General features: G+C 45.2%; 1 protein-coding gene across 7 annotated transcripts in view; it reads right to left on the bottom strand.

Annotated features, from left to right (window-relative positions):
• TJAP1 (tight junction associated protein 1) overlaps nucleotides 1–25710 on the bottom strand; it is a 62262-nt gene extending 36552 nt beyond the window's left edge. For 3 of the 7 annotated variants that reach the window (XM_073338452.2, XM_073338451.2, XM_073338460.2), the window contains exons 1-2: nucleotides 25510–25710; nucleotides 24228–24316 (exon numbers count right to left, since the gene is read on the bottom strand). The gene's annotated coding sequence lies outside the window, so the exon portion shown is untranslated. The other 4 variants (XM_073338454.2, XM_073338456.2, XM_073338457.2 and 1 more) reach the window with 4 other exon arrangements.
• Between the last annotated feature and the right edge of the window lie 255 nt (nucleotides 25711–25965).

Raw genomic sequence — 25965 nt, 5'->3', positions numbered from 1 at the left:
CCATCCGTTCCCTGAGGGAGTTGAAGTCTGCTTTCCTGCAGTCCAGGGTCCGTATCCTGCTGCTTACCTTTCTTCCCTGTGTCAGGATCCTGAACTCAACCAACTCATGGTCACTGCCTCCCAGATTCCCATCCACTTTTGCTTCCCCCACTAATTCTTCCCTGTTTGTGAGCAGCAGGTCAAGAAAAGCTCCCCCCCTAGTTGGCTCCTCTAGCACTTGCACCAGGAAATTGTCCCCTACGCTTTCCAAAAACTTCCTGGATTGTCTATGCACCGCTGTATTGCTCTCCCAGCAGATATCAGGAAAATTAAAGTCACCCGTGAGAACCAGGGCGTGCAATCTAGTAGCTTCTGCGAGCTGCCGGAAGAAAGCCTCATCTACCTCATCCCCCTGGTCCGGTGGTCTATAGCAGACTCCCACCACTACATCACTCTTGTTGCTCACACTTCTAAACTTAATCCAGAGACACTCAGGTTTTTCTGCAGTTTCGTACCGGAGCTCTGAGCAGTCATACTGCTCCCTTACATACAGTGCTACTGCCCCACCTTTTCTGCCCTGCCTGTCCTTCCTGAACAGTTTATAAATGAGTTACACCTAAACAGGGACATAAAAGACAGTAAGAAGAAGTTCTTTAAATACATTAGGAGAAAGAGAAAAAGATGAAGGAAAACAAATACTCGACTCAGCAGGGCAGGAGAGCTAATTGATTATATCAAGCAGGCTGATGTGTTTAATACCTGTTTTCCTTCAGTTTTCACCAAAATGGTTAATTGTGCCCAGATGCTTAAAAGCAGGGCTTGATGAAATTCACCCGAGAGTACGTAAGGAACTAGCCGAAGCAATCTCAGAACCCAGAACCATTAGCAATTATCTTTGCAAACTCATGGAGGATGGGTGACATCCCAGAGGACTGGAGAAGGGTGCAAACAGTACTTACAGTTAAAAAGGGAACAAAGAGAAGCTGGTGAATTATAGACCAGTCAGCTTACCTTCCATATCTGGAAAGATACTGGAATAAATTAGTAAACAATCAATTTGTAAGCACCTAGAGGGTAACAGAATAGCAGCCATCACAAAAGATTTTTCAAGAACAAAATCATGCCAAACCAATCTAATTTCCTTCTCTAACTGGCCTAGTGGATGTGGGGAAGCTTTAGCTATATCTTGATTTTAGTAAAAGTACTCCTTTTTGTTTTTGCGAATACAGACTAACACGGCTGTTACTCTGAAACCTTGATTTTAGTGAGGCTTTTGACAGTCCCACATGACATTCTCATATGCAAACTAGGGAAATGTCACTGTCATACCAGAAGTCTGTATCTAGTGGGGTCACGCAGGGGTCTCTCCTGGGTCTGGTACTATTGAATATCTTCGTTAATGATTTGGACAATGGAGTGGAGAATATGCTTATAAAATCTGTGGATGACACCAAGCTGGGAGGGGTCTGGATGCACTTTGGAAGACAGGATTGAATTCAAAACGATCTTGACAAATTGGTGAATTGGACTGGAATCAACAAGATGAAATTCAATCAAGACAAGTACAAAGTACTACATTTAGGAAGAAAAAAATCAAATGCACAACTATAAAGTGGGGGGAAACTGGCTAGGCAGTAGCAGTGCTGAAAAGAATCTGGGGATTATAGTGGATCACAAATTGTGTATGAGCCAACAATGGCAAATATTCTGGGATGTGTTAACAGGAGAGTTGTATGTAAGACCCGGGAGGTAATTGTCCAGCTCTACTCAGCACTGTCGAGGCCTCAGCTGAAGTACTATATCCACTTTAAGAAAGATGTAGGTTTAAATTGGAGCAAATCCAGAGGAGAGCTATAGAAATGATAAAATGTTTAGAAAACCTGACGTAGGGAAAGGTTAACAAAATGGGCATGTTTAATCTTGGAAAAACACGACTGAGGGGGGACTGAGAACAGTCTTCAAATATGTTACGGGCTGTTTTAAAGAGGATGGTTATTGATTGTTCTCCAGGTCCACTGAAGATAGGACAAGCAGTAATGGGCTCAGTCTGCAGTGAGGAAAATGTAGGTTAGATAGCAGGAAAATCTTTCTAGCTGCAAAGATAGTTAAGCACAGGAATAGGCTTCCAAAGGAGGCTGTAGAATCCTCATCATTGGAGATTTTTAAAAACAAATTAGAGAAACACCTGTAAGGAATGGTCTAGGTTTACTTGGTCCTGTCTCAACACAGGAGGCTGGATTGGATGTCCTCTTAAGGTCCCTTCCAGATGTTCATGTCTATGATTCTACACAATTCAGCTGTAAACTCATTTATTCATATTTTTTTCCTAATCTCATTCTGCCACAGAGCATTGAGTCTGGTGCAGATTTCAGCACTACTGAACCACAAATCCAGGAGTCTCTAAGGGTATGTCTACACAGCCCGCAGAAGCAAGCCTCCCAGCCTGGGTTGACAGACTTGGGTTAACTGCGCATACGCTAGTGCTCTAAAAAGAGCTGTGTAGACCACCCTTTGAAGTTCCAACTCTGTCTGTACCTCAGACTCTGGAGCCCAACTCATTACCTAGGCTTCTTCTAGGATAAAAAACCTTAACACCCCTGCTTGCGGGGTGCCACATGTAGGGTAGGGTAGAGTGGTGTGCACCTCATTTCCTCTAGTTTGAGATTGCTCCTTTCGTGTCAACGGATGCATCCCTGAACAGTGCTGGTGCTGCATTTGCATCTGGACACAGCAGGATGGCCCGCACAAGTTGAACAGAAACAGGTACCAGCAGCACCTGATCTGAAGACTATGTCAGAGGAAAAGGGAAGCAAGAAAATGAAAACCAAGGCATCCCTAAAATTCTGTTGTTCACTGATCAAGGGTGGAGGCAGGGAGGGTCTTTTGCAGATGGCAGTGGTAATCCTCAAATACAGCAGCTTTGACTTGTGAGGTGGAATTTGGAAGTGCCTGGCCTGGGTTATGATCACAGACTTTGGGCCTGCTGGGAATTCCCACAGGAAGTTTCATTATGTGTAGCATGCATTCCACAGAGGCAGGAAGGACAACTTGCTGTAGAGACTGGAGGCTCACTCAGTACACATCAGAGGGTTTAATGAAGAAAGGAAGTTCTGTGTTCTTTCCACAAGACTTGACCCAAGACTTTGCACCTCCATATTGGCCAGTTCAAATGGAATCAGATTGCTCCCTTGGGCCATGGCAGATGGATCCCCCTGGCCAATAAAGACTTACGGCTGGACAGGGGAGGGTTGTACATGGCAAGGCTACAGAAAACAAGTGCCTTCTCCTGACAGCATGTTGAGCAGTGGGACAGATTATTATATATCTGTGTCCCCCGTCTACAGTCATCACTGAACTTCCAGCGCTGGAGTTATCAGTGACAGAGGCTGGTCTCTTCAGGTGTGTGTGGAAGAGAGTGGCAAGAGCAATTCAACCCAATGCTCATTTTAAATATTTAACTGTATGAAGACTGGATGTGTCCTCAGTGAGAGACTCACAGGAGTGGAAGAAAAACACCAAAACAACTCCAGTGATCACAGACTCTGGAGTCTCTACGTCTCCTGTATGTCTCTCACATACAGTTCGTACAGACTACACCATGATGGCACTAGACACCCAATCATCAACCATTCGGGAAAGAAGCATGCTGGCCACAGGGAATGAACCAACCTTAACTGGCCTTCTTGGTGTAAGTTTCAGAGTAACAGCCATGTTAGCTGTATTCGCAAAAAGAAAAAGGAGTACTTGTGGCACCTTAGAGACTACCCAATTTATTTGAGCATAAGCTTTCGTGAGCTACAGCTCAGTTCATCGGATGCATACTCTGGAAAATACAGAAGATGTTCTTATACATACAAACCATGAAAAAATGGGTGTTTACCACTACAAAAGGTTTTCTCTCCCCCCATCCCACTCTCCTGCTGGTAATAGCTTATCTAAAGTGATCATTCTCCTTACAATGTGTATGATACTTAAGGTGGGCCATTTCCAGCACAAATCCAGGTTTTCTCCCCACCACCCCCACAAACCCACTCTCCTGTTGGTAATAGCTTATCTAAAGTGATCACTCTCCTTACAATGTGTATGATAATCAAGGTAGGCCATTTCCAGCACAAATCCAGGGTTTAACAAGAACGTCTGGCGGGGGTGGGGGGTGTAGGAAATAGGCTTGAATAGAGACTGGAAGTGGCTAAGTCATTATGCAAGGTAACCTAAGTTAATTGTATCCAATTTGCAAATGAATTCCAATTCAACAGTCTCTCACTGGAGTCTGGTATTGAAGTTTTCCTGTTGTAATATTGCAACTTTCATGTCTGTAATCGCGTGACCAGAGAGATTGCAATGTTCTCCGACTGGTCTATGAATGATATAATTCTTGACATCTGATTTGTGTCCATTTATTCTTTTACGTAGAGACTGTCCAGTTTGACCAATGTACATGGCAGAGAGGCATTGCTGGCACATGATGGCATATATCACATTGGTAGATGTGCAGGTGAACGAGCCTCTGATAGTGTGGCTGATGGTATTAGGCCCTGTGATGGTGTCCCCTGAATAGATATGTGGGCACAGTTGGCAACGGGCTTTGTTGCAAGGATAGGTTCCTGGGTTATTGGTTCTGTTGTGTGGTATGTGGTTGCTGGTGAGTATTCGCTTCAGGTTGGGGGGCTGTCTGTAGGCAAGGACTGGCCTGTCTCCCAAGATTTGTGAGAGTGTTGGGTCATCCTTCAGGATAGGTTGTAGATCCTTAATAACACGTTGGAGGGGTTTTAGTTGGGGGCTGAAGGCGACAGCTAGTGGCGTTCTGTTATTTTCTTTGTTAGGCCTGTCCTGTAGGTGGTGACTTCTGGGAACTCTTCTGGCTCTATCAATCTGTTTCTTCACTTCCGCAGGTGGGTATTGTAGTTGTAAGAATGCTTGATAGAGATCTTGTAGGTGTTTGTCTCTGTCTGAGGGGTTGGAGCAAATGCGGTTGTATCGCAGAGCTTGGCTGTAGACGATGGATCGTGTGGTGTGGTCAGGGTGAAAGCTGGAGGCATGTAGGTAGGAATAGCGGTCAGTAGGTTTCCGGTATAGGGTGGTGTTTATGTGACCATTGTTTATTAGCACTGTAGAGTTTAGGAAGTGGATCTCTTGCGTGGACTGGACCAGGCCGAGGTTGATGGTGGGATGGAAATTGTTGAAATCATGGTGGAATTCCTCAAGGGCTTCTTTTCCATGGGTCCAGATGATGAAGATGTCATCAATATAGCGCAAGTAGAGTAGGGGCGTTAGGGGACGAGAGCTGAGGAAGCGTTGTTCTAAATCAGCCATAAAAATGTTGGCATACTGTGGGGCCATGCGGGTACCCATAGCAGTGCCGCTGATTTGAAGGTATACATTGTCCCCAAATGTAAAATAGTTATGGGTAAGGACAAAGTCACAAAGTTCAGCTACCAGATTAGCCGTGACATTATCGGGGATAGTGTTCTTGATGGCTTGTAGTCCATCTTTGTGTGGAATGTTGCTGTAGAGGACTTCTACATCTATAGTGGCCAGGATGGTGTTATCAGGAAGATCACCGATACATTGTAGTTTCCTCAGGAAGTCAGTGGTGTCTCAAAGGTAGCTGGGAGTGCTGGTAGCGTAGGGCCTGAGGAGGGAGTCTACATAGAGATCTTGTAGGTGTTTGTGTATGTAGACTCCCTCCTCAGCTATTACCAGCAGGAGAGTGAGGTGGGGGGAGAGAAAAACCTTTTGTAGTGGTAAACACCCATTTTTTTCATGGTTTGTATGTATAAGTACATCTTCTGTATTTTCCACAGTATGCATCCGATGAAGTGAGCTGTAGCTCACGAAAGCTTATACTCAAATAAATTGGTTAGTCTCTAAGGTGCCACAAGTACTCCTTTTCTTTTTGGTGTAAGTTAAAACCCACCACACATCCAATCCTTTTGGAGGGAACAAGCACGAGTTATTTTGCTGCAGCTATTAAGGCAATGTTGCTGCTAGGACATGCCCCTGGAGTGACTCCGTTCTGCTCTGCTCTCCCACTGCATTCCTCAGGTTGTTTAACATGGATTTGGCTCCTTCGTTTCCACAAGTAAGGAGAAGCCTGAATGCTGACTGCCATCTGCAAACACAGCCCAGGCTCCACCCCCGCATGCCTGCAGGCCACCAGGTGTGGCCAGAAATGGCACAAGCTACACACCAAACACACCTTTGATGTGGAGCTGAAAGCATGTAGCCACAGGGCACAAAGAGCACGCCGCCTGCTGCCGTGCTGACTCGCTGTGCAGGAATGCGGGCTACAACCACAGGACAAGACAGACAAACACGGTGCATTCCACACCAAAAAGGGAAAGAAAACAAGCAGCTGAGCCCACATGCCCTCTGCATGCCCACATGACCTCCCCACACAGGCCATGCCACCTCCAGAACCTCCACCATGGCCTCAGTCCCAAACCCAATCAACCAACAGGGAGTAGGAGCCCCATGTAGCTGCGAAGCAAGGGAAATAGCATAGGACAAGAGAGTTAATAAAGCAACCCACAGAGAAAGGGGAAGAGACGCTGTCTGGGCTGGGAAGTGACTGAACATCAGAGTTCGTAGAGTAGCAGGGAAGGGAATTTCCCTGTTTTCCTTATATATAAGTCAACAGACAAACCTGTGAGTGAGTCTTGTTAACAGGAGCAGACAGAGCTGAACTCAAGTGCAAAGCCTGAAGCTGAATTCAGGTATGAAACAAGTCAGAAGGGCTGGGCCTTGGGCCTCCCGTAAGAGACACCAATTTCCTTTTTCTAGGGTCCACTTTCACACACATCCTTCCCTGGAGATACAAAACCACTCCCATTCACTCTTACGCACACACACCCTACCCCAACATCCTTTCACACACACTGCCAGCACAAATTGATCTGATCTCAGTTCTACTCAACTCCTCCGTCTCTAGGTAGGCACACGGCCACTTGTATTAACATGAGGAGAACTCAGTCAATACACACAAAGATCTCAGATGCCTGGTAACCTCTGCCTAAGGTGATCACTTCTCACAGAACCCCACCTTGCTGGATAGAGTTACAAACAAGTCCTGGCTCTCTAGCCAGGGAACTGCTTCTCTTGCCCCTCAACTGAAGCCCTGCTCCCATGTTAGGGAGCCATTTCAAAGGGAAAAACAATAAGAATGATCCCCAAGAGGACACGAGTGGCCAGCATCCCCAAGCAGCCCAGGTTTAGCTGACTCTCATATACTCTGCCTTTCTGTTTCTTTTCTTTAAACTCAAAAAGAAGAATCACCAGCCCATTTTGTCTATCAAAGTGTGGGCAGCTATGGAACTTAGTGATCAGTACTCTCACTACCAGGCTGGAGACCTGGGTTGGAATCTCAGCTCTGTCTCGTGCCAAGGGCTCAGCATTTAACAGACAGGAAACACAACCTTCAGGACCAGCATTGTGGTGAGCGTATGCTTCATGTGACACTCTTCAGCAACAGGTTTCAGAGTAGCAGCCGTGTTAATCTGTATTCGCAAAAAGAAAAGGAGTACTTGTGGCACCTTAGAGACTAACAAATTTATTTGAGCATAAGCTTTCGTGAATTACAGCTCACTTCATTGGATGCATTCAGTGGAAAATACAGTGGGGAGATTTATATACATAGAGAACATGAAACAATGCGTGTTACCATACACACTGTAAGGAGAGTGATCACTTAAGATGAGCTAATACCAGCAGGAGAGCGGGGGCGGGCGGGGGGGGACGGACCTTTTGTAGTGATAATCAAGGTGGGCCATTTCCATCAGTTGACAAGAACATCTGAGGAACAGTGGAGGGTGGGGAAATAAACATGGGGAAATAGTTTTACTTTGTGTAATGACCCATCCACTCCCAGTCTCTATTCAAGCTTAAATTAATTGTATCCAGTTTGCAAATTAATTCCAATTCAGCAGTCTCTCGTTGGAGTCTGTTTTTGAAGTTTTTTTGTTGAAGAATTGTCACTTTTAGGTCTCTAATCGAGTGACCAGAGAGATTGAAGTGTTCTCCGACTGGTTTTTGAATGTTGTAATTCTTGACATCTGATTTGTGTCCATTTGTTCTTTTATGTAGAGACTGTCCAGTTTGACCAATGTACATGGCAGAGGGGCATTGCTGGCACATGATGGCATATATCACACTGGCAGATGTGCAGGTGAACGAGCCTCTGATAGTGTGGCTGATGTGATTAGGCCCTATGATGGTGTCCCTGAATAGGCTTGAATAGAGACTTGGAGTGGATGAGTTATTACACAAAGTAAAACTATTTCCCCATGTTTATTTCCCCACCCCCCACTGTTCCTCAGACGTTCTAGTCAACTGCTGGAAATGGCCCACCTTGATTATCACTACAAAAGGTTCCCTGTCTCCCCCCCCTTGCTGATAATAGCTCACCTTAAGTGATCACTCTGGTTACAGGTTTCAGAGTAACAGCCGTGTTAGTCTGTATTCCCAAAAAGAAAAGGAGTACTTATGGCACCTTGGAGACTAACCAATTTATTTGAGCATAAGCTTTCGTGAGTTACAGCTCACTTCATTGGATGCATACTGTGGAAACTGCAGAAGACATTATATACACAGAGACCATGAAACAGTACCTCCTCCCACCCCACTCTCCTGCTGGTAATAGCCCATCCAAAGTGACCACTCTCCTTACAATGTGTATGATAATCAAAGTGGGCCATTTCCAGCATAAATCCAAGTTTAACCAGAACGTCTGGGGGGCGGGGAGGTAGGAAAAAACAAGGGGAAATAGGCTACCTTGCATAATGACTTAGCCACTCCCAGTTTCTATATAAGCCTAAATTAATAGTATCCAATTTGCAAATGAATTCCAATTCAGCAGTTTCTCTCTGGAGTCTGGATTTGAAGTTTTTTTGTTGTAAGATAGCGACCTTCATGTCTGTAATTGCGTGACCAGAGAGATTGAAGTGTTCTCCGACTGGTTTATGAATGTTATAATTCTTGACATCTGATTTGTGTCCATTTATTCTTTTACGTAGAGACTGTCCAGTTTGACCAATGTACATGGCAGAGGGGCATTGCTGGCACATGATGGCATATATCACATTGGTGGATGTGAAGGTGAACGAGCCTCTGATAGTGTGGCTGATGGTATTAGGCCCTGTGATGGTGTCCCCTGAATAGATATGTGGGCACAGTTGGCAACGGGCTTTGTTGCAAGGATAGGTTCCTGGGTTATTGGTTCTGTTGTGTGGTATGTGGTTGTTGGTGAGTATTTGCTTCAGGTTGGGGGGCTGTCTGTAGGCAAGGACTGGCCTGTCTCCCAAGATTTGTGAGAGTGTTGGGTCATCCTTCAGGATAGGTTGTAGATCCTTAATAACGCGTTGGAGGGGTTTTATTTGGGGGCTGAAGGTGACGGCTAGTGGCGTTCTGTTATTTTCTTTGTTAGGCCTGTCCTGTAGGTGGTGACTTCTGGGAACTCTTCTGGCTCTATCAATCTGTTTCTTCACTTCCGCAGGTGGGTACTGTAGTTGTAAGAATGCTTGATAGAGATCTTGTAGGTGTTTGTCTCTGTCTGAGGGGTTGGAGCAAATGCGGTTGTATCGCAGAGCTTGGCTGTAGACGATGGATCGTGTGGTGTGGTCAGGGTGAAAGCTGGAGGCATGTAGGTAGGAATAGCGGTCAGTAGGTTTCCGGTATAGGGTGGTGTTTATGTGACCATTGTTTATTAGCACTGTAGAGTTTAGGAAGTGGATCTCTTGCGTGGACTGGACCAGGCTGAGGTTGATGTGGGATGGAAATTGTTGAAATCATGGTGGAATTCCTCAAGGGCTTCTTTTTCATGGGTCCAGATGATGAAGATGTCATCAATGTAGCACAAGTAGAGTAGGAGCGTTAGGGGACGAGAGCTGAGGAAGCGTTGTTCTAAATCAGCCATAAAAATGTTGGCATACTGTGGGGCCATGCGGGTACCCATAGCAGTGCCGCTGATCTGAAGGTATACATTGTCCCCAAATGTAAAATAGTTATGGGTAAGGACAAAGTCACAAAGTTCAGCCACCAGGTTAGCCGTGACATTATCGGGGATAGTGTTCTTGACGGCTTGTAGTCCATCTTTGTGTGGAATGTTGGTGTAGAGGGCTTCTACATCCACACAAAAACTTGGATTTGTGCTGGAAATGGCCCACCTTGAATATCATACACATTGTAAACAGAGTGATCACTTTAGATAAGCTATTACCAGCAGGACAGTGGGGTGGGAGGAGGTATTGTTTCATGGTCTCTGTGTATATAATGTCTTCTGCAGTTTCTACAGTATGCATCCGATGAAGTGAGCTGTAGCTCACGAAAGCTTATACTCTGGTTACAGTGTGTATGGTAACACCCATTGTTTCATGTTCTCTGTGTATATAAATCTCCCCACTGTATTTTCCACAGTATGCAGCCGATGAAGTGAGCTGTAGCTCACGAAAGCTTATCCTCAAATAAATGTTAGTCTCTAAGGTGCCACAAGTACTCCTTTTCTTTTTTCAGGAATAGGTGGTGTCTCTGCAGCTTCCCCTCTCCCTCCCACAACCCACACATATACTTTGTATGTTTAACACTGTCTCCTGGTACAACCCTCATCCTGCCACTGGTGGGCGGGTAAGGGGGGGAAAGGGGCCCTTTATAATTGTAGTGTTGTAATCTGCCAGCCCGGCCAGGCGGCCTGTTCCCGCCTGCACTGTATTAAATACCTTATAACTGATTACACCCCCATGGGGCATGATTAGCAGTCTCCAGAGAACAAAGTCTACTTTCAGAAGAATAAGAACAGACACGTACTGCTAACTTACTACACAGCTGGGCAGGGGAGCAAACAGTGTGAGCTTAATTTCACTGAAGTGAGCTGTAGCTCACGAAAGCTTATGCTCAAATAATTTGGTTAGTCTCTAAGGTGCCACAACTACTCCTTTTCTTTTTGCAAATACAGACTAACACAGCTGTTACTCTGGAACCACTGATTCCTCTATTATTCCTCTCCCTCCCTCCACTCCCCCCCTCAGAGAGCTACAGACGCTAGCCAGTGTGAGGTTTCCGCCACTGGCTTATTCTCTTCAGAGTTATACTGGAAGATTCAGAAGATACAGTCTCACACAAGCAACCTGCTGCCTGTGGAACAGAGTCCTAATTCTAGGGACAAATAGCCTCAAGGCAAGTTTTTTTGGATTATCATACACACTGTAAGGAGAGTGATCACTTTAAATAAGCTATTACCAACAGGAGAGTGGGTTTGTTTGGGGGGAGTGTTGGGGGGTGGGGGAGGGAGAGAAAACCTGGATTTGTGCTGAAAATGGCCCACCTTGATTATCATACACATTGTAAGGAGAGTGATCACTTTAGATAAGCTATTACCAGCAGGAGAGTGGGGTGGGGGAGAGAAAACCTTTTGTAGTGATAAACACCCATTTTTTCATGATTTGTGTGTATAAAAACAAACATCTTCTGTATTTTCCACAGGATGCATTCGATGAAGTGAGCTGGAGCTCACAAAAGCTTATGCTCAAATAAATTGGTTAGTCTCTAAGGTGCCACAAGTACTCCTTTTCTTTTTAAGGTTAAACTTGTAGCTCCAGTCTGGGTGACGGAGAAGGTAAATCCTTTGCACTGATTTCCAGGGTGGGGGAGGGGTCCATTCCACCAACAGCAGCAGGAGAACCAAGAGAGCTAGAAATATGATCGTACAACCACACCCCTCTCTAGCCACATTATGTACCTGGGGGGTTCTATATAAAGAAGAGTAAAGAATCTGATTTAGTCCGTTGGCTTAACAGCCATCCAGACCTAGACTTTAAGATTCTGTGGCTTAGGGCCACTCTCCCACAGAGATGGATTTTAGGGATCCCGAAAGATGGTAACACCTACCTACCTCTTATATAGCACTTTTCATCTATAGACCTAAAAGCACTTTACAAAAGGAGATCAGTATCACTACCCTCATTTTTACAGATGGGGAAACTAAGGTTCAAGAAGGCAAAATGACTTGTCCAAGGTCAGCCAGCAGGTCAGTGGCAGAGCCAGGAACAGAGCCCAGGTGACCTGAGTCCTAGTCCAGTTCTCTATCCACTAGACCACATTGTTTCCCCTGTTCTTGGGTGGCCATAACATAAACAGCCCCCAATATATTTGACACTAATTGACCTCAGTCTCAGGATGCCAAGGGTCAGGTTGACACTGGAGACTGAATACCTTCACCTAAAAAAAGCTAGTGAAATGTAGGGGAACCTTCAGTACTCTGGCAAGGACATGAAGAGCCATGCTCCCCTGCATCCCCAAAACCAATGTATCAGTGCAAACCTAGGTAAGCAAAGATAGTGTGAAGCTGTTCAGCCCTTTTTCTAGACCCCAATGCATCTAGGAGTTGCAGTACCTCACACTGCTCATCTGCAGGCCGCAAGCATGGCCAGGTCAGTTAGGAAATGTCAATAAATGACAGCTGAGTTTAAAAAAAACTAATTGAGAGGAAAACATTCCTACTCCAGAGAGAGGCATCTGTACAGTGGCTCAGTGAAACAGACTGAGAGGCTGTCTGTAAAGCGATGGAATTAGAAAAACTATTTGCTTACTAGCTTCCAGAACCCATCTGTCTTGCCCTTGTCCATGACCCTGGCTTTGCCTGACATGTGCAATGACACAGAGTGGTGTAGTCTGGAGGCACTGGTACATGGCTGTTATGTTTGAAGGATGCAAGGACCTTGCTGAAAAACATTCCACACGGATTCTCAAGCCAAACAACCTACAGAAGGATTTGCTCATGGAGACACTAATCCAGCTACAACTAACATACTAATATCTGTGACATGTGCAGAGTATGTCTGAACATAATGGCTGGTCTCATTTAGACTGTAAAGTCTGAGTATTCTGTGTATTATGGTAACACCTAGAGACACCAATTAACACCACAGCTTCGTTGTGCTAGATGCTGTACCATTAGCGTGGAAACACATTCAGTGTTATGAAACATCTCACTTTTAGGGACTGAAGGGGGAATTCACCATAAATAGTCCTTCTCCCACATGCTAGTCACTAGAAACATACTTAGGTGATTCACTACCACTCTTTCAATACCCAAGACAGAAGGAAAGAAATAGACCCCAATTCTATTTAGGTTCTTATGGTGTATCTATCACTGAGGCATCTTTAGCATTACAGTAGAACTCTTTCTGAAACCTGCAAGGTAGTTGTAAAGCCCTGGGTGGCATCATACAACGTCCAGTTCTGCTGACATTCAGCAATCCCAGAGAAACTGTACCACAGCCAGGCTGCAAAAATAAGCCCCTGAGAGTAGCCTTTATATTCTCTCAGCTCCTCTGTGGCAGGAATGACTGATCCACATTCTGCCTAATAACACAATTGATTGCCTACATTTAGCAGCTAATCTCCCCACTATGCAGGGCAGCCATCAATCAGGTATTCCACCTTAGCTGGTGAGTAGCAAGCACATAGCTACCCTGACAGCCTGAAACACCACCACTTCCCTTTCCCTGCCCTTCTGCCTATCCTGAGCCAACAGCAGGGTGGATTGATTTAAAATCACCAAGTGGAAAGGCTTGTATTAAATCTATTTTAAACCAACTTTTCCATTTGTACCTCAGTTATTTTCTAAAGAAAGGTGCATTCTCATTGACATAACCATTAAAACACAGGTTTCAGAGTAACAGCCGTGTTAGTCTGTATTCGCAAAAAGAAAAGGAGTACTTGTGGCACCTTAGAGACTAACCAATTTATTAGAGCATAAGCTTTCGTGAGCTACAGCTCACTTCACTGATTTACAACTAAATAGAGCCTTCACACAAGATTTGTGTGTACATCTTTTTGCTATCTTGGGGGGTACACTATAATTATATACATATATTGAAGCAATTATATAGCTTCATGTTTTCAGATTCTTATTAATTGTACATTTTTAGTATAATAGAAAATGGCGAATATGTTGCTTATTTATTTACCAGATAATTAACTTTTAGCTCATAACTAGAATTTAATTAATTACACAAAGCAGCATATAAAATTTATTTTTATTAAAAACGAAACAGCCTTAAAGTTTTGGATACATAAACTTCCAATCAAAACATGATTCACATTTACAATTAAATGATTTATTAAACAGAAATATTAATTGTAGTAACTGAATTAAACTAATTATTTCAGGTCAGCCTTTGGAAAACTTTCAAATATGCCTAAGTGAATGTGGCTGGAGCTTATTTTCCTAAGTCTCTTGAAAATGAGAGTCTCCTAAGTTATTTAGATTGTCTTTCAACTTTTAAAACTAGTAGATCTCATCTCCTTTCTATTCATAGACTGGAAGAGAAAGACAAGTTTTCCTGCTTTTTCAACTCCCAGTTGATTTCTCAACTTTGAATGAACTAGTGGAAGTGAAAAAAATATTCTTTCTGGGCTTGCAGAAAAGGCTACTGCTGTCAATAGCTGATTTAGCACTTCAACAAACTCTGGTTGGTTGGTTCCAGATGCTTAGCTAGTGACTTCCATCAGTTCTGTGGTATTACTTTCTTTAAATTGAAAACTGAGCCAGTCAAACCGAAGGTAGGGAGCAGCTGTAAAAATAGGAATATACATAGGCACCGACTCTGTGGGTGCTCTTGGACTGGAGCACCACCAGCAGCCCCCCCTCAACTCCCCCCAGCATTTGCCACCAGCCAGCAGACCCCGCTAATCAGTACCTCCCCCTCCTTCCCAGCATGCAGGAGGCTTTGGGAGAGAGGGGGAGGAGCGAGGGCACAGCGCATTGGGGAACAGGGCGGAACGGGGCAGGAAGGGGTGCAGTGGGGGTGGGGCCTGTGGCAGAGCCAGGGGTCGAGCACCCCCTGGCACATTAGAAAGTCAGCGCCTATGAGAGTATAAGACCACCCATCTGGGCTCAGTGGATGATCCTGATGAGATATAGGATGGTGTCTCCTGAAGTCAGGGGTCAGGTTCCAAAGGCTGCGATGACTTTGCTAGTCTCTTGCATCCAGTAGCACAACTCCTTAATCAAGTTCTTAATATAGTACATGACCTATTGTGCCATATTTATAAAGCTTAACCTCAAAAGTTACTTTTCCCCCCAATTGTTTCTTTATATAGAAAAAACAGCTTTTAACTCAAAGGTTTTGATAGAGGGTCATAGTTTTTTTTATTTAAATATTTTAAGAGATTAGAAGTAGCTTAGGCCTTAACATATTTTGTATTAAATTCAGATTTCATTTTAAACAGGTTTATCTTTGTTTAATTATTTAAATAATAATAAAATGAAAAAAATCTGATTTAAATAAAACATCTGATTTTATTTTTTTTAAAATGCTGATTTTTATCCACCCTGGCTAACAGGTTTCCGATTGAAGAGAGGTTTCAGAGGAACAGCCGTGTTAGTCTGTATTCGCAAAAAGAAAAGGAGTACTTGTGGCACCTTAGAGACTAACCAATTTATTTGAGCATGAGCTTTCGTGAGCTACAGCTCACTTCATCCGAAGCTCATGCTCAAATAAATTGGTTAGTCTCTAAGGTGCCACAAGTACTCCTTTTCTTTTTGCGATTGAAGAGAAGCACTCCTGCACTCCACTCTCTCCACTACCAGCATTCACCACCAGGGCAGCAGACCCTAATTTAGCCCAGCATGAGCCCTCTGCAAACTGCTAATCCCTGTGCCCAGCTGTTTCTCAAATGCACTGGCATGAGCAAACCATAAACGATTTATGGCGCGTGGCAGGAAGATTCCTGGCTCCCTGCATGGGCGGGGTTTTGGTAGAAGATCATGCTTGGGCTAATGTTTATATTGCAAGTTGTCAGTCTAGCAATAAATCATCTTCTGTACTATACAGTAATAGAGCTCTCCCCACCCAGCTGGCATCCTGACTACACTGAATCCGATTAGAGCCACTTCAGACACACCTGGGAGGCTTCTTTTTTTTTTTTTTAGAACAGAAGCACTAACAAGTCAGGGGAAAATTGATACATTTACAAACATAATCTATAAGAATTCTCTAGTCCTGCAGGCTGGGTTTACTTTCAGGAATCAACCCTGCCTGGTGCAAACGACTTCCTCAAATTACATTCCCAACCTGCTGCAAGTACATACATAAACACCTAGTACATACATAAACATCTTCTGCTACTACAGTGCTTTACCAATAATGAAGAGTTACGGCCAAGGAGATCCTTCCAAGCAAAGCTAGTTTTCAGGAACTTGCATAGCTGAACAGAGGACCCCTGGAAAGCTGAGTTATGAATATGGGGACATAAAATATGTTTTTCATATATTAGTCACGCAGACACTTCCTGCTTAGAAAGCTCAAACAGTTTAAAGGGACACTGCCAATTTGAAAACAAAAAAATCACACTTCTCTAATACTGTTGCTCAAAACAGCTCCGATTAAAAATATTTAAAAAAAATAGGACAATGAGATTTAAAACCACAAACCAGCAGGGAGAATCTGGGGCAGCTGAAGCAGCTGCAACTACTTTTAGCCCGTTTCATATCAACAGATTTCGAGTTGACAGCATCCTTTTCATTTTTTAAAGCTTCCCACTTGGCAGGGACACAGCCCTTACTAAGTAACAGCAAGAGCGTTTCAGATATTCCTGTTTTAGGAGTATGTGAAAATCACACTGAGCGTGTGCAGCAACACATGCTCAAGCTGCAGATTTGGACCAGGAACCATGGAGCACCTACCAGAAGCTGCACATGCTAAAACAATAAAAAAAATTGTTGTCGTAACTACTGGCCTAGTTTAGGGGGGAGAGCGGGGAGCAAGAGACAGGATATATCTTGCTTTTAGTAAGATTTTTGACACAGTCCCAACATGGCATTCTCATAAGCAAACTACAAAAATGTGGTCTAGATGAAATTACTACAAAGTGAGTGCTTGACCCCCATACTCACAGTAATTATCAAAGATTCACTAGCAAACTGGGGGGGAATGCGTCACCTGGGGTCCTGCGGGGTTTGTCCTGGATCTGGTACTATTCAATATTTTCATTAATGACTTGGATAATGCAATATAAAATATGCTTAAAAAAATCTGCAGATGACACCAAGCTAAGAGGGCTGCAAACTCTTGGGAAGACAGGATTAGACTTCAAATGACCTTGACAAATTGGAGAATTGGTCTGAAATCAACAAGCTGAAATACAATAAAGGTAAGTGAAAAGAACTATATTTAGGAAGGAAAAAATCAAATGCACAAATACTAAATTGGGAATAACTGGCTAGGCAGTAGTACTGCCGAGTTATATTGGATCACAAATTAAATATGAGCCAGCAATGTGATGCAGTTGCGAAAAAGGCTAATATTCTAGAGGATGTATAGGACTGGTGCATAAAAGATAATAAGAGTGATGTATATAAGACATGAGAGGTAACTGTCCAACTCTGCTTGGCACTAGTGTCAACTGGAGTACTGTCCCGTTCTGGGCATCTCACTTTAAGAAGATGTGGACAAATTGGAGAGAGTCCAGAGGAGAGCTATAGAAACAAGAAAAGGTTTAGAAAGCCTGACCTATGAGGAAAGATTAACAAAACCGGGCATGTTTAGTCTTCAGAAAAGAGGCGGGGGGGGGGGGGAAGAGGAGAGGCAGGGGGGAGACTTGAGAGTAGTCTTCAAATATGTTAAGGGCTGTTATAAAGAGGACAGTGATCAATTGTTCTTCGTGTCCACTGAAGGTAGGACAAGTAGTAATGGGCTTACTCTGAAACAAGGAAGTTTTGGGTTAGATATTAGGAAATGCATTCAAACTATACAGATAGATAAGCACTGGAATTAGGCTTCCAAGGGAAGTTGTAGAATTCCTATCATAGTCTAACCTGTTCTTAAAAGCCTCCTCCTGTCAGGGATGGTCTAAGTATACTTTGACCTGCCTCAGCGCAGGGCGTTGGACTTGATGACCTCTCGAGGTCCTTTCCAACCCTACACTTCTATGATTCTAGTCTAATTAACTTGGAAAACATTTGATCTTCACTAGAAACAAATGCCACAGAGTCAAGTTTGCCTAAGGTTTTATACAAGTCCAGGTACAATGCCCCAACAGACATAAGCAATTCCCCTTCTCTTCTTTTGACTTTAAAGAAAAGTCAGTAAGTTACATTAATGCCACATAAAGGCTGAGATTTTACATGTACAACAGTTGGAAATTTCACAGTTGTGGTTTCTGCAGCACTGTCAGTCAACCTCATTTCATAGATAAATTATAACAAGACAGAACCTGGCCCAAGACACTGTTCCTGTGCAAACCACAGCTCTAACTGTAAGCAGAGTTAAACACTGGAATGCTGACCCTTGGGCATTTGAAATTGTTATATCAATGCATAGCACTCAGCTGCCTCCTCCATCAGCACAAACCAAGTTCCATACTGTCAATGAAGTGAAGCAGCCACAGATCAGACCTAGTGCAGGAACCCATGGCAGTCAGTCTGAGCCCTGCAGGAAGTCCTACTACCTGACTCTGCATCATTTCACTTCTCAACATTATTCCCTCACGATCACACAGGCAATTGCTCAGAACTAGCTGGGGAAATCACTAGCTGTTTGTTCACTGAACATGGTTACACACAAATGGCTAAATTCTGCCCTAGGATGCATGAATAGTACCCAGTGAAATCCATGGGAGTTGTGTGCACAGATCTCAGGGCTAGAATCCATCCACAGCTCTGGAAATCCTCCAATTTTTCCATGGCCTTTGTAACAGTTCCTGCCACGCTCAGACATACACTGCTACTAAATGCTCTCTTACACACACTTCCCCACCACAGCCACTTACCAGGACCTCTTGCCTTATCTGATAGCCCATCTCTCCTGCCCGATTCAGTCAGCAAGACCACATGAACAAGCAGCACACGACCACCTCTAGGTCCTCGGCACAGATGGAGGTAGATAATGGGACAACGGAAATGCCTTGCAGAACAAGAAGGCTTTAGCTGGCATAAAAGCATACCAGATTTCACTAGAATGTCCTTAGAAGAATTCCATCCCCCAGCCAGCAAGGCTTCCAGCACCTCTCAGACTAAAGTCCACTGTTAGCTTACAACGTGGAGGGGCCAAACTCCACACATTCCTTTTCCTTCTAGCACCAGCTGAAAGAAGCATAGAGTGATGATGTCCCCTAATCACCAAGAATAAGGAGGCCATACCCACAGGTCTAGGGAGGACCCATTCATGGATAAGAGAAAGTTAGCTGCTAGAGGCTGCACTAAATCCCCAAGATTCCCCCCCAAGACCTTCTAAAACCCTCAAATGTTAGGACCAAAAAGAGTGATCTTTAAGGGTCATGATCATAAAGAGGAAGATTTAACAGGCAATGTGACAGGGCAAAGATGTACTGTACCTCTGAGGAACTGCCAGGCTGGATCAGACACGGGGTCCATTTGATTCAGAATATTGCCTCTGACACTGCCAAGTACTAGATGCTTCAGAAGAAGATGCAAGAAAATCATAGTGGGCAGCTATGGAATACCTTCTTCCTCCTCCTTGTAAACCTCAGCATTTAGAGTTGGTTTATGTGCTGAAGCACAAGAGAAATAATTCCATTTAAAATACATATATTATAACAAAAGTAAATCTCTGGACCTTCTCATTCATTTAAATGTCAGATCCATTCTGAATCCTGGTAAACTCTTAGCCCTAATGCTATTATGTGGTAGTGAGTTTCACAGATTAACTATGCATTGTGTGAAAGTATTTTTTAAACCAGTATTAAATATGTTGCCTATCAGCTTCATTGAATTTCATTCCATTTAACTGAAAAATACAGTCAGTCACTTTAACTTCTCATATGGAGCCTTCCAGGACTCAACACCTAGCACTGGACAGGGCCAGGAATACAGAGCTGATGCAAGTGATATGAATAAAGCATTCCAAGTAACTCTTCATTCCCACCCTGGCATTATGGGACTCATACCCCTCTGGGACTATGCCTTCATAGCAGTTTGGAAAGCCTTAGCAATCCACTAAGCATAACTTCCAGTAAGACACTCCAGAGTGTATCATGTCATTCCAGACACAAGATAGACTGTGAGCTGCTGCTTCTGGGGCATCCCTGTCTGAGCACATTAGCAATAAGAAAGTACATTGACATGCTGGCAAACAAGAGAATAGTTTCCAAGTCTAAACGTGAGGAAGGGGTAGAAAGGAGAGGAGGAAATTTGAGTCATGTGTAAAGACACAGCCATACAAGAGAGCATGTGAACAGTGGAAACAAATGTACAGATCAGAGACGCTAGGGGCTTTCTTAGAATGCCCTCCTCCTTTAAATAGAACAGGGGTGTAACTTAGGCCGTTTTACAGCAATTTCATAACTCCACAGAGCATGCAGGATAGTGGACCACACGAGTTCCTCCTTCATTCTGAGCATCAGGTAAGTCACACCTTAGTTAAATTTATTTATTTGTAGGTATTTCTATGGTGTTCATCTCCGAAGCATCTAAGCACCACACAAGCACTAATGGAGGTGCTCAACCCCCTCAATTCCACCTCACTAGGGAGCAGTATTAACCCTATATGTAGCTGAGAAAAGGAGGCAAAGGGAGGCAGTGTCTTTCACAAGTTCACACGATAAATCTGTGCAGAGCCAAAAACAAAACATAGTTCTCCTGTGTCCCAGGCCAGTGCCCTGACCACAAGATCATCCTTCCTCTCAATCCAGTCTATAAAGATACTTCACCTGAGAAAAGTAACATTCCTCCAATGCAGTTACAAATCTGTCTTGGATAAAACAGCAGACTTTATGCAGAGGTACTGGCTCAGGGAAAGAGGACTGATGATTTCACCTTTGTGGCACTGGCCAAGTTGGCAGAAATCTACATTCACAGCTCTTTGTTGGTCCCTGGATGATATCACTTTGGGAGGGGGTTCAGTTCACTCCCATCCTTAGTGAAGAGGTATCCATAACATATTTGGCACTAACTGAAGCCTAGCAAGTAGTCTGAGTAGAGGCCAAGGATCAAAAGCATGACTGTGACAGACTGAACTGTCCTATTCAGGCATCTTAATTTGTATCTGAAGGGCAGAATCCACAAAACCTTCAAGTGTGGAGATGGGGGCTGGGAGTCACTAACATTAACATATCTGCCCCCTCGTGACAATTCCAGCCTCAGTCCTGCCAACAAGAATACAAGATAAGTCCCCCTTCTTGTGGTGGGCATCCTCCCTTTGCTCCACCCCAACTCCATCTAACAACTGACTGTGCCTGCGGGTCTCCTGCATACAGTACGGCAGAAGCAGCAATGGCAGAGGGAACTGGACCCGTATTTGGCAATTCTCATCACGCATACTACTGACAGTGCTATCCCTCTGCTGCTGAGGAAGCAATATGTGGATTGGCTGTGACCCTGCCCTACAGAATTGTCCCATGCAGCAATGTTTGGAGTGCGGAAACAAATGGAGTCCCCACAACGACTTTAAATGCCCTTTCCCTAAAAATGAGTAAGGCATATTATCAGGATGGGAAGCCCACCTGCTGCTACCCAGGCTGCACCTCCTGATACACAATGCCAATCTCCAGGGCTCTCAGGCACCAAGTTTACTTTGAATGGAAGAGTCTTTGGCCGAGCTTGTGAAGGCCTTACTCAACTCAACAACATTTCTGTTTAGCTGTAATGCAATAACTTTTGAACTCTGAATCTGATCAACTCCAACATTTCAAGGAATGTTCTAGGTATCAATGGCCAGAACCCTATTGATTCTGGAGAAAATCGGAAAACCGAAGGAGGGAAATGGGGGACACATGAAGCCCCAGCCATCTGACTAGCACAGCCACAGCTTCAAGCACCTCTGCAACTGTGTACAGATCAAACTACTGGTTGATAGCACGCATTAAGACACCCTCCCAACAGAGTTTAACATGTTAACACCCTAAATGACATCTCACAGACAGAAAGAAGAATAATGGTGTGGGGGAAAGGGAAATGGGAGTGCCCACAGTGCTCCTGGTTTGGAGAGGAAATTGGGGTCCCTGATATGGGGGAGGGAGAAATGGGGCACACAGAACACAAGGCAGGGAGAGACTGGTGGACCCCAGTATGGGGAGAGGGGAACAGGAACACAGAGCCCCTAGCACAGGGGGCACATGAGAATGAAGTGCACATAGAACCACTGGCATGAGGGGATATTGGGAGATGATGTCACATAACACAGGAGGAAATGGAGGGGAACAAAAAACCCCTGCTGTGGTGGTAAGGAGAAAATGTGGGACACTAACAGGCCAAAGCATGAAGAAGGAGTTAGGGGGCTTTGCAGGGAGTCCCCGAAATAGAGGGGACAGGAAGGCAGACAAGGAGATGTGGGGGCAAAAGGAGGGATGTAAGAAGCCCCCAGTGTGTGTAATAATCTCATCTTGCACAAATTATGAAGCATGTGACCTGCTAGTTAGGGCCACTGGGTAAAGCACAATCATGGTTTTAGTCGATTCCATTTATTCTGCCATTACTGAGCTGATTGTCCTTGCTCCACCCTTAAAAGCATCCATAAGGCAAGGAAGGCCAACTGCCACAATCCTATATTACATGCAGCTCCATATACCGCACACTCTCCAGAGGATACCCACCACCATGCCGAAGTGTGTTGCATCAGTTACCCACCCTGAATACAAGGGGCAGATCCTTGATGAGAAGCACACCCTTCCCAAACTCCAGGGCCCTTTTATACTCTGTGCCAGCTGCCATTTAGGAAGACAGGAAAAAGATAGGTTTCAGAGTAGCAGCCGTGTTAGTCTGTATTCGCAAAAAGAAAAGGAGCACTAGTGGCATCTTAAGAGACTAACCAATTTATCTGAGCATAAGCTTTCGTGAGCTACAGCTCACTTCATCGGATGCATTCAGTGGAAAATACAGTGAGGAGATTTATATACACACAGAACATGAAAAAATGGGTGTTATCATACATACTTCAGGGTTTGAAATCTGCAAAACAAGCAACTAGCAGAGAGCCACAACTACTCAACACAGTATGTAGAAGTCTGCAATGCATCTTTGATACAGAGGCAACAGATCCCAGAAGTAAGATCCCCTCTTGATCACCAAGTGGCTCGGTGATATTAAAGATGAGAGTAGCCACAGGCTGCATTGTGGAACTCTATAGGCCACATTTAGCAACCCCGAGTGTGTTCCCTGTATATTATATGAGCCACATGGCTGCCTATAAGGAGAGCTAAAAGCAGAGAAAGGACTCCTGATGCTGCAGGCTACACCAGTGAGATTAAATGCTGACCTTACACTCTGAATCTGGTATGCACAGAACACCGTTTAAGTACAGGTACCCAATACTTTCTGTACAGATTCAGTGACAGGTAGAAACGGAAAGGACGTTTACACTGAAAGTGACTCAAGGGGAAAAGGAGTGAGGAAGGGCAGCACAAGTAAAAAAAAACATAAAATGGAACATCCCATCTTGATCTCCACACATTCCTTACCCCACTGCAGGCAAGCTCAGACATGCACTTGCCTTGGCATTAGAGCATCTAAAACATAGATGCAAAGGATAATTTACTAGAAGGAATTACCTAGCAGATTAGGGAATTACTAAAATTACCCAATTTGAGACATCACAATTATCACAAGAGGCCATGTCTGCACTATGGGTGCTATGGTAGCACAGCTTCAGCTATGCCACTGCAGAGCCGTAGTGTAGAAACTTCCTCCATTGACAGGAGGAGTTTTTCCATCAACCTAGCTGCATCTACACTGGGGGTTTGGGCGGCTCAGCAACAGTGCTCAGGGGTGTGAATTGCTAGGTCAATCCACATTTTAAGATCAGACCAGGGATGAAAGAGATCCTGAGGATTTGTCTGTGCAGCTCCAGCGGGACAGACCTTTTTTTAATTAGGCTGGGATAGCTCCAGCGCTCCCTGGACCCAGTCCACATTGACTCATTTCAGGAGCTATATCCACAGCTACTTCAGCACTGAAAAAGGGGGCTTTAAAGTGCTCATTTCATGAGGCACAAAGACCACTAGTACTGCCCTGGTTCAAGTTAAGCTATTCTGCCTAGTGGCTAATCTTGAATTCTACCCAGAAACTCCCAATCTCTCTTATTAGTACCCTGCAGTTACCATTTCTCCATCTACCATCTCACCTTGGGCCCGCTTTACATAACATGGACCTAATATGACAAGGAGGATGCCCTAGCGTGGAGGACCTACAGATGGACCATTTGCTAGGTATGCGACTCACACATTTGCACTCTGGGATTTCAGGATTGAAAAGCAGAGTGTGCTCTGATGTAGCATCACCTCTTTCCTGGCTTCCTTACCTGCTCTCTGCTGTTTGTATCCAAGGGATTCACTTCCTCCTCCTCTGCAGACGCTTTTCATCAGTTCTGTCTCTGGACTGATTCTGATTCTGCAAAATACAGATCTGCAGCTTTGAGAAGCCCTGTCAGGCAAGAAGCAGTCTCATTTTGCGGGGCTGTCTTTTCAGTGGACTCACTCCAGCTGGCCTCTCTCAGACCTGGTCCATTCCCAGCTCAGAGAAACTCACAGCTCACTCGCTCACCCTTTTGCCTATTAATGCAATTTCAGTTGGAAATATTTTTTTCCTCTTCCGTTTACAAATCCCGGTGCCAGTGCTCAACCTTTCACTTCTTTCCTACTCCGTTGTCTCCCACTCACACTCTAGACCAGATCCAGATGTGGTTCAGTATCATCTGCTCAGCTCTGCTGTTCTCTAAACTTTCCTTTTTCTTGCGATCTGTTCAGATTCACTAACTTTCTTCCAGAAAGTCTCTTGGATGCTGCCTGGTGCCAGGGAGGGTCTCTAGTTGGTAAATGATCCTCTCTCCTCCCCGACCTTCTGCTTTGCCACAGAAACAGTGTTGTTCCCTCTCCCCTACTCTGACTTCTTCAACACAGATAACACAAACTGTCTCAAATTTGCTTCACTTCATTTCCAATTCCAAAGCCCTCTTGTTGTGGCTATCACGGTCTCTCCCCAAAATACACATCGCTCCCCATGTTTCACTCCATAAGGATCTGGTTCCATTCAAACTTAGTTTAGACCTCTCTGGCCCACAAGCAGACCCAGTTCAGTTCTGGGATCAGTCTTCCTCCATTTCCAGACTCAACTGGGTTTAAACTGGCTCAGTTCCACTCTCTTCCCCTCCAGGACTCAGTTCCTGACCCATACACCTCTTCTGTCCCCAATTCAGTACTGGCCTGTACTGGCCCCTGCAGCCCAGCGGTGATTGTCTGGCTCTGATAGTTTTCCTCCCTGGGCTCACGTCTCCCAGTTCTGTTCTGACCGGGTTGGGCCCAACTCCCCCAACACCAATGTGACTTTACATCTAGTTCTGCCCGTTTCCCTCCCCTTTAGCCCGAGGGCGACAAGCTGGGGGCAGAGCCGAACTCCTCCCTTTCTCGCGAGTCCCGGTTCGGATCTGACCCGGATGGGGCGCTCTTGGCGCTGGCGGAGCTCTGACCTGGCCAGGCTGGGCCCTATCCCAGACCGGCTCTGACCCAGCTGGGACCCGGGCGCTCGAAGCCAGGTACGGTGCCGGCCCGGTTGGGCCCCCTTCCCGCCCCGGACTCGGTTCTGACCTGGCTGGGCTCCCTCAACCCCCCAGGGTCCCGGACTGGCTCGGAACCAGTCAGGCTCCGCTCCTCCCGGACTCCCGGGGACTTTACAGCCGGTTCTGACCCGGTTCGGTTCTGTCTCGGGCCCGCCCCAAACTTTGCCCCCGCTCGGCCCGGCCCCGCGCGCTCCGCTTAGGCCACCATTTTGTTGCGGGGTTCGCTGGGTAATCCGGCGGAATCCCCACGCAGCGGCGTAGGTGCGTCATCGAGGGGGGAGGGGTCACGCACGGCGGAGGAAGAGAGGCGCGTGGTAGATCACCATGGCAACGGGAGGGGGCAGAGCCTGCGCGCTCCTCGTCGGGCGAGTCCCGAGTTGAGACTCGCGGCGGCGGCGGCGGCAGCGGCAGGTTGCTGTGTAGACGCCCCCTGAAGTGCAGCTCGGCACAGGACTGCGCCGGTGTGGGCAGCGCAGAAGCGTCC

The sequence above is a fragment of the Lepidochelys kempii genome, chromosome 3 (assembly GCF_965140285.1).
Source record: "Lepidochelys kempii isolate rLepKem1 chromosome 3, rLepKem1.hap1, whole genome shotgun sequence".
In the NCBI taxonomy this organism is placed as follows: Eukaryota; Metazoa; Chordata; order Testudines; family Cheloniidae; genus Lepidochelys; species Lepidochelys kempii.
The sequence above is the reverse complement of the archived record's forward strand: the minus strand, read 5'-3'. Positions and strand labels throughout refer to the sequence as shown.